Source organism: Pongo pygmaeus, chromosome 13 (genome assembly GCF_028885625.2).
Source record: "Pongo pygmaeus isolate AG05252 chromosome 13, NHGRI_mPonPyg2-v2.0_pri, whole genome shotgun sequence".
In the NCBI taxonomy this organism is placed as follows: domain Eukaryota; kingdom Metazoa; phylum Chordata; class Mammalia; order Primates; family Hominidae; genus Pongo; species Pongo pygmaeus.
The window spans coordinates 23625647-23644467 of NC_072386.2; the positions used below are offsets into that span (position 1 = coordinate 23625647).

General features: G+C 38.2%; 2 pseudogenes; both read right to left on the reverse strand.

The window, feature by feature from the left end:
- Nucleotides 1–375: 375 nt before the first annotated feature.
- Nucleotides 376–4467, reverse strand: LOC129044470 (histone-lysine N-methyltransferase SETMAR-like; annotated as a pseudogene).
- A 1477-nt stretch (nt 4468–5944) lies between these two features.
- LOC129044471 (T cell receptor beta variable 24-1-like) lies at nt 5945–6514 on the reverse strand (annotated as a pseudogene).
- Between the last annotated feature and the right edge of the window lie 12307 nt (nt 6515–18821).

Genomic DNA, 18821 nt, shown 5'->3' on the forward strand with positions numbered 1-18821 from the left:
ACTTCAGCAGTTTTAAAATACAAAATCAACATTAAGAAATTGGCATTCCAATACACTAAAAACATACAAGCTAAGAGCCAAGTCAGGAACATAATTCCATTCATAATTGCCACACACAACAAATATCTACGACTACAGCTAACCAGAGAAGTGAAAGATCTCTACAACAAGAATTACGAAACACTGCTCAAAGAAATCAGAGATGACACGAACAAATGGAAAAACATTCTATGCACATGGATAGGAAGAATCAATATCATTAAAATGGCCATACTGCCCAAAGCAATATAGATTCGATGGTATTAGGTTGGTGCAAAAGTAATTGCAGTTTTGGTGAATTTTAAATCGTTATAACTAGGCTCAAGCACATCTTTATTAATCAAAATAGGAACCATTACAATCAACATATTTTTTTTGCCAATGAGAAATAAGTTTGTTTATTCCTGTAGCATAAAAATCTATGCTTTAGAATTCAACGAACTCTTGGAAAGCATTTTCTGCATCTTGCTGGCTGTGGATGCATTTTCCCTGCAAAAAGTTGACAAGATGCTTGAAGAAGTGGTAGTTGGTTGGTGAGGGGTCAGGTGAATATGGTAGATGAGGCAAAAGTTTGTACCCAATTTATTCAACTTTTGAAGCATTGGTTGTGCAACCTGCGGTGAGGTGTTGTTGTGGACAAGAATTGGGCCCTTTCTGTTGACCAATGCCAGGTGCAGACATTGCAATTTTTGGTGCATCTCATCAATTTGCTGAGGATACTTCTCAGGTGTGATGGTTTTGCTGGGATTCAGAAAGCTATGGTGGATCAGACTGGCAGCAGACCATCAAAGAGTGACCATGACCTTTTTTTTTGTGCAAGTTTGGCTTTGGGAGGTGCTTTGGAGCTTCTCGGTCCAACCATTGAGATGGTTGTTGGCAGTTGTCATATAAAATCCACTTTTCATTGCATGTCACAATCTGATCAAGAAGCGGTTCATTGCGTAGAAAGAGATGACACTTTAAAATGACAATTTAAAAAAAGTTTTGCTCACTTCATGAGGCACCCACTTATCAAGCTTTTTCACCTTACCAATTTGTTTCAAATGCTGAATAACTGTAGAATGGTCAACCTTGAGTTCTTTGACAACTTCTCGCCTAGTTGTAAGAGGATCAGTTTCGATGATTACTCTCAACTGGTGATTGTCAACTTCTGATGGCCCACCACAATGCTCCTCATCTTCAGGGCTCTTGTCTCCTTTGCAAAACTTCTGGAACCAACACTGCACTGTATGTTCATTAGCAGTTCCTGGGCCAGATGCGTTGCTGATGTTGCGAGTTGTCTCTGCCACTTTACGACCCATTTTGAACTCAAATAAGAAAATCGCTTGAATCTGCTTTTTGTCTAACACCATGTGGATAGTCTAAAATAAATACCAAATAAGTAGCAAGTAATAAGTAATTAGCAAAAAACATAAAGTGAAAATGTGCATTAAAATGACGTATAACATAACCACATTTACTTAAGAATGTATTTCAATACCAAATGGCAAATTTCAACAATGCAAAAACTGCAAATACATTTGCATTAACCTAATATTCCTATCAAACTACTAACGATGTTTTTCACAGAATTAGAAAAAACAATATTTTAAAATTCATATGGAAGAAAAAAAGAGCCCGAATAGTCAAGGCAATTCTAAGCAAAAGGAACAAAGCTAGAGGCATCATGTTACCCAACTTTAACCTATACTGCAAGGGTACAGTAACTAAAACAGCATGGTACTGTACAAAAACAGATATAGACCAATGGAACAGAATACAGAGCCAGGAAATAATGCCACATACCTACAGCCATCTGGTCTTTGACAAAGCTGACAAGAAGAAGCAATGGAGAAAGAACTCTTTATTCAACACATGGTGCTGGGGATAACTGGCTTGCCATATGCAAAAGATTGAACTAGATCCCTTCCTTATATCATATACAAAAATCAACTCAAGATGGATTAAAGACTTAAATATAAACCTAAAGCTATAAGTCCCCTGGAAGATGACTTAGGAAATATTATACCATCCTAGTCATATGACTTCGCAAAGATTTCATGATGAAGATACCAAACGCAATTTCAACAAAACCAAAAATTGACAAATGAGACCGAATTAAAGAGCTTCTGCACAGCAAACAAAACTATCAACAGAGTAAATAGACGATCTACAGAATGGGAGAAAATATTTGCAGACTGTGTATGCATCGAAGGTCTAATATCCAGAATCTATAAGGAACTTAAACTTACAAGCAGAAAACAGATAACTCCATTAAAAAGTGGGCAAAGGGCATTAACAGACACTTTTCAACCAAAGGTGTACATGTGATCAACACGCATATGAAAAAATGCTCAACATCACTAATCATTAGAGAAATTCAAATCAAAACTACAATGAGATACCATCTCACACCAGTCAGAATGGTTATTATCAAAAGTCGAAAAATAACAGATCCTTACGAGGCTGCTGAGAAGAGAGATTGCTTCTATGCTGCTGGTGAGAGTGTAAATTAGTTCAGCCATCATGGAAAGCAGTATGGTGATTCCTCAAAGAACTTAAAACAGAACTTCCATTTGACCCAGCAATCCCATTATTGTGTATATACCCAAAAGAATAGAAATCATTCTGTCATAAAGACACATGCACACAGATGTTCATTGCAGCACTATTCACAATAGCAAAGACATGGAATCAACCTAAAAGGCCAGAACAGTAAGCTGGATGAAGAAAATATAGTACATATACATCATGGAATACTATGCAGCCATAAAAAGAATGCAGTCATCATCACAGTTTGCACATAACTGTTTAACAAACCTGTACATGTCCCCATGAACCTAAAATAAAAGCTAAAGAAAAGAAATATGAAGGAACATAACAACTATGATAAGTTTGAAATGCATAAACTATCACACACAAGAGAAAAGCTGAGTCTTTGTCTACAGAAGTTGTAAAAACTGTTATAGATAATCTTTGACCTGAGAATTAAAGTATATGTGAGGATTAGCCAGGCACTCAAGATTTATTTCAAACAATAGATGTTGGTGAGGCTGCAGAGGAAAGGGAACACTTATACACTGTTGGTGGGAATGCAAACCAGTTCGGTTACTGTGTAAAGCAGTTGGAGATTTCTCAGAGAACTTAAAATGGAGCTACCATTTGACTCAGCAATCCCACTACCAGGTATATACCCAAAGGGAAATAATTTATTCTATCATAAAGACACACGTACCCATTATGTTCATTGCAGCACTATTCACAATAGCAAGGACATTGAATCAACCTAAGCACCCATCAACAGTGAATTGGATAAAGAAAATGTGGTACATATACACCATGGAATACCACGCAGCCATAAAAAAAAAATCATTCCCTTTACACAACATGGATGGAGCTGGAGGACATTATCTTAAGCAATTAATGCAAGAACAGAAAATCAAATACTATATGTTCTTACTTTTAAGTGGGAGCTAAACACGGAATACACATGATTGTAAAGATAGAAACCATAGACACTGGGGTTCACTAGACAGGGGAAGGAGGGAGCAGGGCATGGGCTGAACAACCACCTGTTGGTTTCTATGCTTATGGCCTAGGTGATGGGATCGTTGGAACCTGAAGTCTCAGCTTCACACAATTTACCCATGTAACAAACCTGCACAACATGTGCCCTTTAATCTGTAATAAAAGTTGAAATTAAAAAATTAGCTTTGACAAAAAGGGAATAAAGAAGCTCATTTCAAATGAAGGAAAGAGCTTTGGCAAAGGTACACCTGTGCAATTCAGCGTGGTATATTCAGGGAAATATAAAAAGTTCAGTTGAACTACAGTCTAATGTGCTGGAGTGAATTCGGGCAATTTGGCCAGATGTTTCGTTTGAGAACCATTTCTGAAGGGCTTTGTGTGTTGTGTGAGGAACATCGTACAGGGTCATGCTGGTGGCAATGTGAGAAATAGGGTAAGGGAAAGGGGTAAGAAGCTAGTAAACCAGGGAGAGGGCATTGCATTTATTTCTAGGCAATGGATGATGAGGGTCTGCACTGAGGTAGAAGCAATGAGGAGGGAGAGGGGTAGCTGAATCAGACAAATATGTGTGTATCAGAAACTGTGATGCTGACATCTCTCTGTGAATGGCCTTGTTCTAAAGAGACACTTCCTCACCATTAAATTCATGAGTGCTTCTCAGAGCAACTCACATATAATGACATGGTTACAAGGAAAGTGGGAATAAGACCTGCCATCTCACCTTGGGATGGTGCTAAAGGACCATCCAGACTCAGAGCCCCCTGTGGGGTCAGTGAAGGACTTTGTTGAGGATACAGCACAGCCCAACTTCTCCCTCTGCCCGATTTCCCTCTGCCCACGTGGACTGCAAGGGCAGTTTCCACAAACCTTCTCGCACACTAATTTCCCTCTCAAAATCTGCTTTTGGAGAACACAAACCATGACAATGTGGGATATAGAAGTAATAGATTTAGAAACTGATTTAATATGAAGCATAGCAAAAATGAGGAACCGAGAATGGCTGTTCCAATCACTGAGATAGAAATACAGTGTGTGGCCAAAATGGGCAAGTGCAAGGATGGAGAGACAGTTCATTTCAGGGGTAAACTGAGTTTGAATCGCCTATGGAGCATCCAGCTGGAAGTGTCTAGTAGATAGTTGAATTCGCCAGGCAGGAACCTGTGAAAGAAGTTGTCATGACAATGAATGGGAAGGTGGAGGAAAAATATGTATACTGAGGGAAAAGGAGGGCAGAAGGAAAAATCATGAGGAAATCTATCAGAAATGTCCAGGAGACAATTAATTGGGACAGTTAATAGCTTATGAGGAAAGAATTATTGCTGATAAGACTTGACAAGGTGTGCATAGAAAGCAGGAAACAAAACTCTGGAGAAACCTGCTTTTTAAATAGAGAGCAGATGAGAAAGAATCCCTAAGCGTAACATTCTTTTCACATGAGAACAGGTAGAAAAGGGAACAAGTTGGATTCTTTCTTTCTGAACAGTCACCAAGTCCCATGGATTCTTTTGTGGAAATAATTGAGGCTTATGTGACAAGAAGACAAAACCCAGGAGGACGACATCAACTTGTCTCTCAGGAAGACTTTTACATCAAGCTCTGGCAGTCCTTGATCAATGTGCCTGGGCCTCCCTGGCTCCTAAAAGAACTCCCACGGCAGGGGAACCAGGGAATTATTCCAGTGCCTGGAAAGAAAATGGGCACCTCCAAGCTCCTAGCTTTGACCCCATACTGGGGACAGGGAATTTTATTTTTTGAAATTCAGTACATCCAGATAATATTGCAAGTCTGTCTGCATCTGCAGGTTAAAATGATTCTCAGCAGAGATCAAAGTGTGGGGTAGTAGATGAAAAATTACTTTTGTAAATCACAGTCTCTGATACTTGAACTTTAACTTCTGAGTCAGATTGAATGATAATTAAATTTACTTACAGTGAAGTTTTAGAAAACAAGCTAGTTATTTTGTTTTTAGTAGAAAGGCAATCAAATATAGAGCTAAATGGTGGAGCTGAGCTTGGAAGAACTGGGGCAGAGAAAGGTTAGACAGGATAAAAGAGTTGTCTGTGGGAACAGAACAAAGTGTGGGATATTGCAAAGCGGGTGGAGATAATGGCAAAGGGACTATAAAAACTACGTTGTATTGAGCTTATAAGAAATGCTCTTGTTGAAAATCATGAGCTTCTGTCAAATGCTCAAGTTCATTCTCCTGAAAGATCACCATTGGGCTAGCTCCCTAGGAAAAATAAAATAGGGGAGATTGGTTCTGTGGTTTCAGATTCATCACATGGCTTGGGGACATTGATCCAAAGTGGCCCTTAGCTCACACTACCTAAGACCACTGAAAGCTCTAAACACCCCACATCCCACAAACCACATCCAGGTACCCTTCAGAGCAAACAACTCACTCATGTGTCTGTCTTTCTGTGTAGAGAGCAGGTGGCCAAGAAGCACTGTGCAAATCACTGGTGGCACTGAAGTAACCTAGAAGCTGTCTGGTTGGGGGTGGCAGGCTCTAGTGACAGGGAGAGTTTAGCCTGTTCCTGTCGAGAGACACTGTATCCATCGGAGATCTCTCCTTTGTTGATATCTTTTGACATCAAAGGAGCAACAGATCAACTGTAGCCCCAGTCCTTGGTCTTGTCGATACCAGTACATTCCATCATGACCCTTAGTCTGAGAACATTCCAGCATAATCCTCTTTCCTGTCTTTGTGATCCTATTCCTTGGGGTCTGGGTAACATCAGCATCCATGGACCCTGTGGGGAAATAAGACAAAAACTGAAGACAGAGACTGGTAAATGTCTTCAAGCTGCAATCTCTATGGATAGGCTTAATCCAGAACCTGGAAAATTTAAGGCAGTGATTTCCCCATCTGTTTTCCAAACTCGCCTGTTCCCAGGAGACAAAAGGCCACACAGAAGAGAAGCAGGGAGGCCATGGCATGAAGAGGAATGATGGAGGTGTTTCCAGCTCTGGATGTTGAGGGAAGCAGGGCACGGAAATAGAAAACTAGGAGGATTCAGGAAGTGATGTCATTGTCCCTCCCAAGGTACTGGGTCTTAAAGATGCCATGTTGGCTTATGTATTATGTGTTCTTAGCAGATGCTGAAATTCTTCTACTTGCTTCTCTTCTCTTTCTGGTGCTTTACTGACAACCACCAGAGAGTTGTATCTCTCCCCTTTCTCAGGGCATATCTATTTCAGTTGTTCAAGGAGACATCATCCTCCTGATAAAGTAGGCTGGAGAAAATTCAAAACCAAGTTGAATTTTGAATAAAGGGAGTCTAGTCTCCCTTGAATGATAGGACAATATAACTGTTCTCCTTTTTTTTCTGCGCTTAATCATTTATTCTAAGTCAGTTCTTGGTAAACTATGCAATTTGAATATATTCTCTGTAAAGTTTGAGACTTTTTTGTTTTAAGAATGACGGGGTTCCTAACTTTGTTTCAAATTGCTCCTATTTTTTAGTGGCTCCCGCTTTTCTGGTCAGTGTTTTCTGGGCACAGAGCTTTATTAAAAATATTGGTTTATTGTAGAAAGGTGTTAGTTTAATGTGGGTATGTGCTTCAAAGAAGCGCTTAACACCTTCATTCCTATTTTGAATTAGCTGAAAATACAGTGGTTCATTAAATAATTCATTTTATTCTAAATAAATTATTCCTGACTTTAGGAGGAAAGAGTTTAATATTTAACACAACAGATTGCAAGTACAGAACAGTTATAGTGATAGTGTGAAACATTGTCCAATGTAATAAACAACTGGCTCTTTGCTGCTTCAGATCTGTGCTTGTCCTGGTGAAAAAGGAGAGTTCCCTGACCCCCCTGGAAGGACGTGCGACAGGAGTGTTGCTCACCTCTTTCTTTGCTGCAGGGGCTCAAACCCCTGAGGGGAAAGGGAGCACGCAGATGGACAGATGCAGGAGCCCAAGTGTGCAGATAGTTCTGCCATCTGCGCATGGCTTGAGTGTTAACCAGCTCAGTGGACCCTCTGCCTTTCTGCAAAGACGGAGGGCCAGTGTGACAGCTTTCTGTATCCTGAGCTTGCCCAGCGTCCTGGAAGAATTGGGTCACACACGGGCTTGAAGGATGAATGTGGGGTTTTATTGAGTGGTGGCAGTGGCTCTCAGTGGGTTGGATGGGGAGCTGGAAGGGGGGATGGGGTGAGAAGAAGATCTTCCCCTTGGAGTTTGGCCATCCAGGGACTGAACTCTTCTCTGACCACCCCCAGCTGAGCTCCTCTCGGGGTTCAGACGTTCCTCCTCTTTTTCTCTGCCATGTCGTTTCACCCTCCCTCTGCTTGTCTCCTAGCCTGCTTGTCTGCCTCTGAAGCCTGGGGTTTGGGGTTTACCTGGGTACAAGAAAGGGGGCATGGTGGGTCAAAAGACAACTTTTTGGGGATGAAAACAGGAATGCCTGTCCCCATTTACAGCTGCAGGTCTCCAGGCTTGAGGGTGGGTCCTTTGCTGGGAAACCACCCTTTCTACCCAGTACTTCTGTCTCCTGTCCATATCACTGGCTCTCCCTCATGCATGGGTACCATGGCATCCTACCCTAATCATTCCTGCTGCATGTCAGATTGGTAAAGTCTTATTTTTAGATATTTTTACTTTTAATTCTAAAAATTTCAAACATATACAAAGTAGGCTTGATAAAATAATGAGCCTTTGTGTCCTCACATGAGTCATCTTTGGCAATTACCAACTCCTCATGGCCTCTTTTGTTCATCTGCCACCTCCTTCACCACTTCTGCCTCTTCTGTGTAATTCTGAATAGTTGTTGCTTTATTTAGGAGTACTCAAGCAATCTTTTTTTTATTTTTTATTTATTTTATTTTATTTTTTTTGAGACGGAGTCTCGCTCTGTCACCCAGGATGCAGTGTAGTGGTGCAATCTCGGCTCACTGCAAGCTCCGCCTCCTGGTTTCACAACATTCTCCTGCCTCAGCCTCCCGAGTAGCTGGGACTACAGGTGCCCGCCACCACGCCCAGCTAAATTTTTTTGTATTTTTAGTAGAGACGGGGTTTCACCGTGTTAGCCAGGATGGTCTCGATTTCCTGACCTCGTGATCCGCCTGCGTCGGCCTCCCAAAGTGCTGGGATTACAGGCTTGAGCCACCGCGCCCCGCCCCCAACCACATTTTACAGCCATTGTCTACACTCCAGATGACATATTCCAGTGTCCCCTCCCTTTTTCTGGTTAGAGTTCTCTGTTAGCAATATGAATAAAAATGTGGATTTGTTCCAGTAAATGGCTTAGCCAGGGGTCTGATGAATATAAACAAGACAATGATCATAAGAACTTTTATTTTGGGTTTGTCTTCATTGTAAAAAAAAAAAAAAAAAATCATTGCCCTTATTTGCATTTCTTAAAGTAAACATGCTGTTTTGCTGTCCCCTGCTGTGGGCAGTAATCTGAGTGGAATATTTGGGAGCTGAATATGAACTATTCGTGGTGATCACATTAGCTGAGAGAAGAGAGGACTCATATCTAGTGGTTGAGAGACCGTTTTCCTGGGCATTTCTGACAGAAGTCTGTAGGGGCAGAGCAAGGAAAGGAGAAGCAGAAATCATTCTGGGAGCAGAATCTATGCCCGAGGAGGAGTGAGTGAGCATTATCAGAGCAATGAATGGAGGGGACACACATTTGCATGGGAAGGAAATTGAAAAAGACATCCCACTTTCTGGTCAAATGAGAGGGTTCTTAACGGCACAGGCCGATATATTCTCTACTCTGGGCTGGCTCATGCACCTCTCAAATCGTATTTATAATCTACTTTTGCTCTGACCTATGCTCTACCATAGGCAGAACACAGACTTCTTCGTCTTACCCACAGACCATGTCCATCTGTGTGCTGTGCGTATGTATGTGATTCTAAGGACTGTTGAACCCCTCATTCCATGTGTGAGTTATTGATCTGTATAACACACATCCTCTGGCATAAAAGGCTGCCAAAGGATAAGTAATTTTATTTCTTTACTACTGCTTAGAGTTTTTGGTGTCCTAAGAGAATTTTGCCTACTCTCAACTCACAAAGATGTTTTTCTATATTTTCTTCTAGAACATTTGTGGTTTCAGCTTTTATAATTACATCTATGAAACATCTCAATTTAATTTTCATTTATGGTGGTAGGTGGCAGTGAAGGATCATTTTTTCCATATGATTATCCAGGTTTTCCAACATACTTGCTGAGAATTACCATCTTAATGCATTGAAACTTCCAATCCATAAGCATGATATATCTCTCCATTTAAAAATATTTTCTTTAGTTTCTCTTTGTGGAGTTTTGTTGTTTTTAATTGAACATCTATTGCTAAATTTTTCTTAAGTAATTTGTTATTGGTACTATTGTAAATGGTATTTTTTCTGAAGTTTGTGTTTCAATTGTTTGCAACTGGTAAAAAAAATTTGATTTTTAAAATATTGATGTATCCTGTGATATTGGTAAATTCACTAATTATTTCTAGTTGTTGTTCCTTGATTTCTTACGATTTTCTATGTAAACAATCATGTAATCTGCAAATAATTGTACTTTTACTTCTTCCTTTTCAATGTTTAAAACTTTTATTTTTGTTGCTTTATCACACTGGTTAAGATCTCCAATATAATATTGAATAAAAATAGTGAACATCTTAGCACAAAGATTTATTAAGCCCAAGAATTCAAGTCCCACCTGGGGAATATAGTGAGACCTCATCTATAATTAAAGTAAAAAGTAATGAGTAAACTTCATGGCTTGTGTCTTATTACATTATAGGAGGAAAGTGCTCAACACACTATTCAATCAGATGTTATTTGTAAATTTTTCATTTATACCTTTAATCAGATTGAGATAACTGTCTTACCAGTTTACTGATAGTGTTTCTTTTGATTTAGTACTGATTTTGTCAAAGGTTTCTCTGCATCTGTTGAGATGGTCAAGTGATTATTCCTCATTATTCTGCTGATATGGTGAAGTATATTGATTTTGGAATGCTAAACCACTGTTTCTCCCGCAATAAACTCACTTAGTCATGTTGTAGAATTGTTCACATATACACATATGTATATGCACACAAATATATAGATATATTCATACATATTTGGATTTATTACTTATTTATTTTTGATCCAAACATATATTTTCTATTTTTTGAAGAAAATTAATTTTTGGAAGATTTTGCTAATCAAAATTTGAGTGAATTATCTAGTTCTCGCCCCCCCCCCCATAGATGTACTTTATAGCAACTCTACTTTTTTTTTTTAGTTCTGGAGTACATGTGCAGGATGTGCAGGTTTGTAACACAGGTAAATGTGTGCCATGGTGGTTTGCTACACCTATCAACCCATCACCTAGATATTAAGTCCAGCATGCATTACCTATTTTTCCTAATGCCCTCCCTCCCCCCACTCCATCCCCCAACAGACTCCACTGTGTGTTGTTCCCCTCCCTGTGTCCATGTGTTCTCATTGTTTAGCTCCCACTTATAAGTGAGAATATGCAACGTTTGGTTTTCTGTTCCTGGGTTGATTTTCTGAGGATAATGGCTTCCAGCTTCATCCATGTCCCTGCAGAGGACATGATCTCATTCCTTTTTATGGCTGCATAGTATTCCATGGTGTATATATACCACATTTTCTTTATCCAGTCTATCATTGATGGGCATTTGGGTTGATTCTGTGTCTTTGCTATTATGAATAGTGCTGCAATGAACATATGCATGCATGTTTCTTTGTAATAGAATGATTTATAATGCTTTGGGTATATACCCAGTAATGGGATTGCTGGGTCAAATAGTATTTTTCATTCCAGATCTTTGAGGAAGCACCACATTGTCTTCCACAATGGTTGAACTAATTTAGGTTCTAACCAACAGTGGAAAAGCATTCCTGTTTCTCCACAACCTTGCCAGCATTTTCATAATGGCTTTTCTGACTGGTATGAGATGGTATCTCATTGTGGTTTTGACTTGCATTTCTCTAATGATCAGCGGTGTTGAGATTTTTTTTTTTTTTTGGTATGTTTGTTGGCCGCATGAATGTCTTCTTTTGAGAAGTGTCTGTTCATGTCCTTTGCCCACATTTTAATAGGGTTTTTTTTTTACTTGTAAATTTGTTTGAATGTCTTGTAGATTCTGGATATTAGACCTTTGTTGGATGGATAGACTACAAAATTTTCTCCCACTCTGTGGGTTTCCTGTTCACTATGATGATAATTTCTTTTGCTGTGCAGAAGCTCTTTAGATCCCATTTGTCAGTTTTTGCTTTTGTTGTAATTGCTTTTGACGATTTCATCATGAACTCTATGCCTGTGCCTATATCCTGAATGATATTGCCTAGATTTTATTCTAGGCTTTTTATAGTTTTGGCTTTTACATGTAAGTCCTTAATATATCTTGATTTAGTTTTTGTATAAAGTGTGAGGAAGAAGTCTAGTTTCGATTTTCTGCAAATGGTTAGCCAGTTCTCCCTGCACCTTTTATTAAATAGGGAATCCTTTCCCCATTGCTTTTTTTGTCAGGTTTTTCGAAGATCAGATGGTGTAGATGTGTGATCCATTTCTGAGTTCTCTGCTCTGTTCCATTGGTCTATGTGTCTGTTTTTGTACCAGTACTATGCTGTTTTGGTTATTGTAGCCTTATAGTATAGTTTGAAGTCTGGTAGCATGATGCCTCCAGGTTTGTTCTTTTTGCTTATGATTGTCTTGGCTATTTGAGCTCTCTTTTGGTTCTATATGAATTTTAAAATAGTTTTTCCTAATTCTGTGAAGAACGTCAATGGTGGTTTAATGGGAATAGCATTGACTCTATAAATTACTATGTGCAGTATGGCTGTTTTCATGGTATTGATTCTTCCTATCCATAAGGATGAAATATTTTTCCATTTGTTTGGGTCCTCTCTGGTTTCCTTGAGCAGTCAGTGGTTTGTAGTTATTCTTGAAGAAGTCCTTCACTTTCCTTGTTAGCTGTATTTCTAGGTATTTTATTCTCTTTGTAGCAATTATGAATGGGAGTTCATTTACGATTTTGCTGTCCGCTTGCCTGTTGTTGATGTACAGAAATGCTTGTGACTTCTGCACTTTGATTTTGTATCCTGAGACTTTGCTGAAGTTGCTTATCAGTTTAAGAAGCTTTTGAGCTGAGACAGTGGGGTTTTCTAGATATAGGATTATGTCATCTGCAAACAAAGACAATCTGACTGTCTCCCTTCTTATTTGAATACCATTTATTTCTTTCTCTTGTCTGATTGCCCTGGCCAGAACTTCCAATACTATGTTGAATAGGAGTGATGAGAGAGAGCATCCTTGTCTTGTGCTTGTTTTCAAGGGGAATGCTTCTAGCTTTTGCCCATTCAGTATGATATTGGCTGTGGGTTTGTCATAAATAGCTCTTATTATTTTGAGGTATGTTCCTCAATACCTAGTTTATTGAGAGATTTTAACATGATGTTGAATTTTATTGAAGGCCTTCTCTGCATCTATTGAGATAATCATGTGGTTTTTGTCTTTAGATCTGTTAATGTGATGACTTATGTTTATTGATTTGCATATGTTGAACCAGCCTTGCATCCCAGGATAAGCTTTTTGATGTGCTGCTGGATTCAGTTTGTCAGTATTTTGTTGAGACATATTTGGATTTAATCTGTTCATATATTGTGAAAAGTTTTCTTTCATTTGCAGCCATAAAAGATACTGTTCTGTAATGCGTTTGACAGATTTTGACATTAGGGTTCTGCTGGGTTTATAAAAGTGTTGTGAAGTGTTTCTTCCTCTTCTATTTTCTGAAAAAGTTTATTTAAGAAGGATAGTCTTTTTTCCTTAATTTTTTTAATAGAATTCATGAAGAAATAATTCAGGTCTGGAGTTTCTTTGAGAGAAGGTTTTTGATAAAAAAAAATTTAACTTCCTTCATTTGAAGTTCTTTACATTTCTTATTTCATTTTGAATCATTTTGGTAAATGGTGTTATTCAAATAATTTCATTTCATCTAAGTTGAAGAATGTATTGCATATACTTATAATATTCTGTCACTATTTTAATGTCTTTTGTATCTACAGACATATGCTTTCCTTCATCATTGGTATTGTAATTTGTGTCTTTCCCCGTTTTGTCTTGATTTTTATGGATTAATCAATTTCATCAGTTGATTAAATCATGACCATACTTTCCTCCAAATTCTTGAACATATTTCTATAATAGCTGCTTAAAAAATCTCATCAGAAATTTCCAACATTTTTGTTATTTCAGGGTTGGTTTTTATTGTTTTTTTCCCCATGTGTAACATTTCCTAGTTCTTCCCATGTTTAATATTTTTTTCATTTCAAGATCAAAATTGTAGATGCTACATTGTTGACACTCTAGAGATACATCTCTCTCTACAGACATATATATCTACAGATTATATATATATGTATATTTTATATATATATTTGCCTTTATTTAGAGAGTGCTGAGATATTTTTCTTCAAAAGGCAGCAAACTTAACTGGCAGATCAGTGAGATCCTTTTGAGACTTGCTGAGCTTTGTTAGGGCAGTTCTGGAGTGGTTTACTCTAGGACTTTGGTAGTCCTTCCCTTGAGATGTGACCCCTATGTGGTGCCAGCTGCATTCCCAGGGGTTTCAGCAAGGCCTCTTAGCTCTGCCCGGTCAGGATTCCTGTCTCCCTTGCCAGTATGACTGTCAGAATCTCCATTCCTCTCACAGCTACCCAGCAACTGCTCTCTGCTAGGTCTTATGGAGGCTTTTCCTATGCATTTGCTGCTAAGTTTTTGACCAAAGACTTAAGGGGACTTCATACAATATTTGGAGGTCTTATTCTGCATAGCTTCCTTCTCTGCAGTAGCTTATCCCTATCACTATCAGCCATGTCCACAGCTCTGAACTCAATCTCTGCCTCCCTATGCTGGAGACACCACTGCCCCCTGCTTGGGCTTCATATCCTGGAGCTGCGGCCCAGAAATTATACCAAGGCAGAGTCTTAGGACAATAGTGAAATTCCCCTTCTAGTTTTCCTCTTTCTCAGTGATGGCGACCCCATACTGCCTGTTGTCTGATGTCTGAAAATAGTTGTCTGATAATTTTTTCAAGTTTTATAGTGGCTTAAGGCAATAGGACAAGTACAGTAATAACTATCTCTTTTGATTTAAAGCCAAATCCCAAAAATAAGCATTTTAAAGGTTTTTGTTCCATATTGTCAAACTGACACCATTATAAGTAGTTTAAAAGAGTAACACTTTGACTAGACTCTTAATCAAATTGGACAACAAAATTCATTTGTAAGTGTTCTCAAACACATTTTTACTAATATTTCATTCCATATTCATATGAATTTTCTGTATTCATATTTTGTCATTCATTATTAAATTGTTCACTGGATTTTTTTAGATTGTTATCTTTATGGTAAACCCTGATGGTTTTCAGGATGTCATTTAAAATTTGTTTTCCTAAATTTATTTTTTCCCAGACTTCCTCAGGAATTTGTTTTAATTTATCCAGTGATAAATCACTCCCAAAGAGAATATAATGTTCTAATGTTTTTCATGAAAGTAATCTATATTTTGTCATCCTTATACACATTATTTGAAATACATTTTTATGGTTCTTTTTACTCTTCTCCCTTTCCCAAGAAACCAAAATTCAATGTAGTGTAGCTGAAAGTTTCTCAATGCCTATATGTCTCAGTGAATGGGAGTTGCTTTGCAAGCATTTGTGGAATCAAAATGGATCAGCTGTCATATCAAGAGCTCAAGGAGACTGGTGTTTGCAGTGGATGGAATTTGGCCCTAAAAGAGATAATGTGTGGGCAAGTATTAAGTCTTCCAAAAAGATGTGTGAAGTTTTTCTGTCCTTTGCTGTAACCAGACAGCATAATCTACTTAGAGCAATGAAAATTAATTTGAATCAAATTTACCCCAGATTGTAAAAAAGCACAGCTAAATGGAGTGAAGCATTTTTTCAGCAGTTCTGGATGGAAAGGGTTGTCGATGGGTGACAGTAGTTTGGGGACAGCCATGGCTGGTAACTTTTCTATGCTGCTTAAAGACATGAGTAATAATGGAAGAGACAGCATGTTGAGCACTCATCAGAGTGGAAGTGAAAGATAGAAGTCTCATTCACATAATGGAGATAACATGCATGCACCTGCTAAGGTAAGAGACCACCTGATTCCTCCCATATCTACTGATTCTTTGAAGTCTGGGACAGGGGTGGTGCCATATTGGGTGGTGGTATTTCCAGTGCCTAAAATTTCAAAAAGGAGACTAATATCTTGTATATCTTAGGACTTCCTACAAATTGTTGAGGAAAATACAGAACTCTCAATAGAGAATTTGCCTGAGGATATGGATAGGCCATTTTGAGAACAGAAATCCAGGACCACTATCACATGAAGAAGTGCTCAAATTCATTAGTAGTTAGAAAAATGCAAGGGAAAGAAAAGGAGGGAGAGAACATTATTCAGCTTTCTAGATTGTTGCCACTTATTATTATAGTAGTATAAAGTAATCTCTCAGTTCCTTTAAATTATTGGTTTTATTTAGTTTTTAAAAAATTGTCACCTGTATCTTTATGGTAAACACTGATGATATTCTGGTGTTGGGTGAGCGGGGCTGAGGGGATGGAGAGAGAGAGAGATTGGAACCTCTTTACATTGCTAGACTGAGAACAATCTAGATCACTGGATAAGGATTAAAGGAGATATTAGGATGTAGGAAAACACCCTATTCACTTTTATGTGGGATTGCATAAAATGTATATGGTGATCCTGAAGAACCCGTGGTGGTATTTAGATAGATGAAATATGCATAGAATTCCATGTCTCAGCAATCACAACTTGCTCTGGGTATATAATCCTATAAAGCAATCATACAAGTCTATGAAGGTATTTGTACAATAATTTTCAATTCTGGCAGGAAACCAGACAAAATCTGGGTATGTATTTCCGAAGAAACGGGTATGAGTACTCTCTATCATATAGAACCAACAGACCGAATGTACATACTGAAAAACAGAGCATTTCCCTTGCTTGAGCTGAGTGGAAAAGTAACATTTATGTGATTTTAAATACATACATACATGCCTACTGCTGAGTGCTCTATGAGAAGGTTCATGGCTGGATCATGACCGATCTGTTTTTTTCTCCTGGGATTTTGAACTCAGGCTTAGAAAGCGCTGGGGTGGTATTTGTCACTGTAGGGAAATGATGGCAACTGAATTTGTAATCTTTAGTGACCATCTCATTCTCACCACGAGGCCTGGAGAAAAAGGGATGGTGTACAGGGAGAGAAAAGCATGCAGCAGCAAAACTGAATAAAAATCAGAGCTGGAGAGATAGTCATTCTAGAGCCTGGCCCTAGTGGTGCCTTTTCAGAACTGTCTGTCCATCACCTCTTGACTTCTGTTAAACACCGTTTATCCTTGTGTTAAATTCCACTGTGGCTTAAGCTGGCTCCAGTTATTTTCTGTTACTCCCTTCCAACCTAATACATCACCTGCTTCCTGAGCTGGGTCTGTGACAAGTTTGTGTGCTAACTGGAACTGACATTTCAGTGCTGTGTACGGACTGCTGGCGCAGAGATACAGTGCGGTGTCTCCCGGTTCCAAGGACAGGATTGCCAGGCTGCAGGGTGGGTTCTTGGGGCATTGAGATGAGAATCGCTTCTTGTGCATCTCCGTTTCTTGAAGAACTTGTTCATTCTGAAAGGAAATCAAAAACATAAACTCTTTATTCTGATTCTGTTGATACCAACAAACAAAAGTATGTCCCTTTGCGGGGGTACAATACATCTTTGTTTTCCTTCCTTTTCCTTTTACCAAATATCCTGGAGTCTGTGTGACTTTGGCATGAAAACAGCCTGTAAGAGAAAGAAACAGATGCTGTAGACAGAGTCCAGGAAAGACCTTAACAACAACAACAAAGCTTGGATCTGGGGGTTGGCCAGCCCGGGACAAGGGTTTTTCTTCTGTGCTCAGAGCTCACCTGCTGCCAGGAGACAAAGAGCTGCACAGCCGAGGAGCCTGGTGCCTGTGGTCGCATTGAGGTCGCAAAGCTTTTTCATCCCCGTCTGCACCTTCTTGTGACGTGATTGCTCCACAGCCTCATAATCATCATGTTACTGCTTCATGTTTCTGAGCAAAAACACTTCATGGTATCGGGAAAAAAAGCTTTTATTCCTAACTCAGTAAATATAACTAGGTTATTTTGTATTCATTTAAAATATTTTATGTCTATTTTTGCTAATATAAGCAAAGCACTGATATTTTAGAAAGTTAGAAAATAAAATAACAAAATAAAAATATACCACTGCCAGAAAGCAATTATCACTGTTAACACATTAGTGAGAGTCTTTCTAGATCCTTCTCTCCCCATATATAAATGTGTAGATATATAGACACATTATTTTTTATTATAAACAATATTCTGGAAATTCTGTTTGATAAGCTTTTTTTTCAGTTAATGATCATCATCCTTTCTCATTAATGCATTTTCATCTTATCTACTATTTAGCTTTTATGCAAAGTTTTACAGTTGTTTCAAAAATGTCCTTTGCCATTAATTTGAGCATCAGTTTCTAACTCAAGACTGGACATTTCTTCTGACTATTAATTATCTAATTATCTTTTAGTATAATATAGATCTCTATTGTAATTGCTATTTTTATGATTCTGAAACTAGCCACTGCTTTCAAAAATACTTCACCTTTTAGCTCTTTTTGGTGTATTTTAGCTTGTTCATTTACTAGTGTTTCTTTTAGATAACCTCCCTTTTTTGCTTTTCTCTCTGTAACTATTTATTTTAAATAGTGCATATTTGGTGATTTATTCATTTTTTTACTTTTTTCTTCCTCCATTTCATCCTCATTTCAGGTAAGTAATGTTAACCGTTTAATTTATATCTATCCATAGATTTCTCCTTACTTATTTAATTGTTCAGTGAGGTTGTTTCCTCCACATTACAAAGATTGTCTTTGAATATATAGACAATAACTTGATAACATACCAACAAAATGATCACTTAAAAAAACAACTTGGCACAAGAAATAAAATATTACCAGAATATTTGAAAGCTCTTATTTCTTTTCCCAGATCCCATGCTTCTGTTCTGTAACTCTACTGAGGTGTTTGCTTTTATATTTATTTGCTTCTCTTTTGTATTTTAACACATAGGTACATAAGCAAACAAAATAGTGTTTAGTTTTACATGCTTCCAAACTTTATACAAACGAGACAATACTGTACCTTTCTTCTGTAATGTAATTTTTCTTCAAATTTGTGAAATTCAGTCATGTTTGTGTGTTTAGTT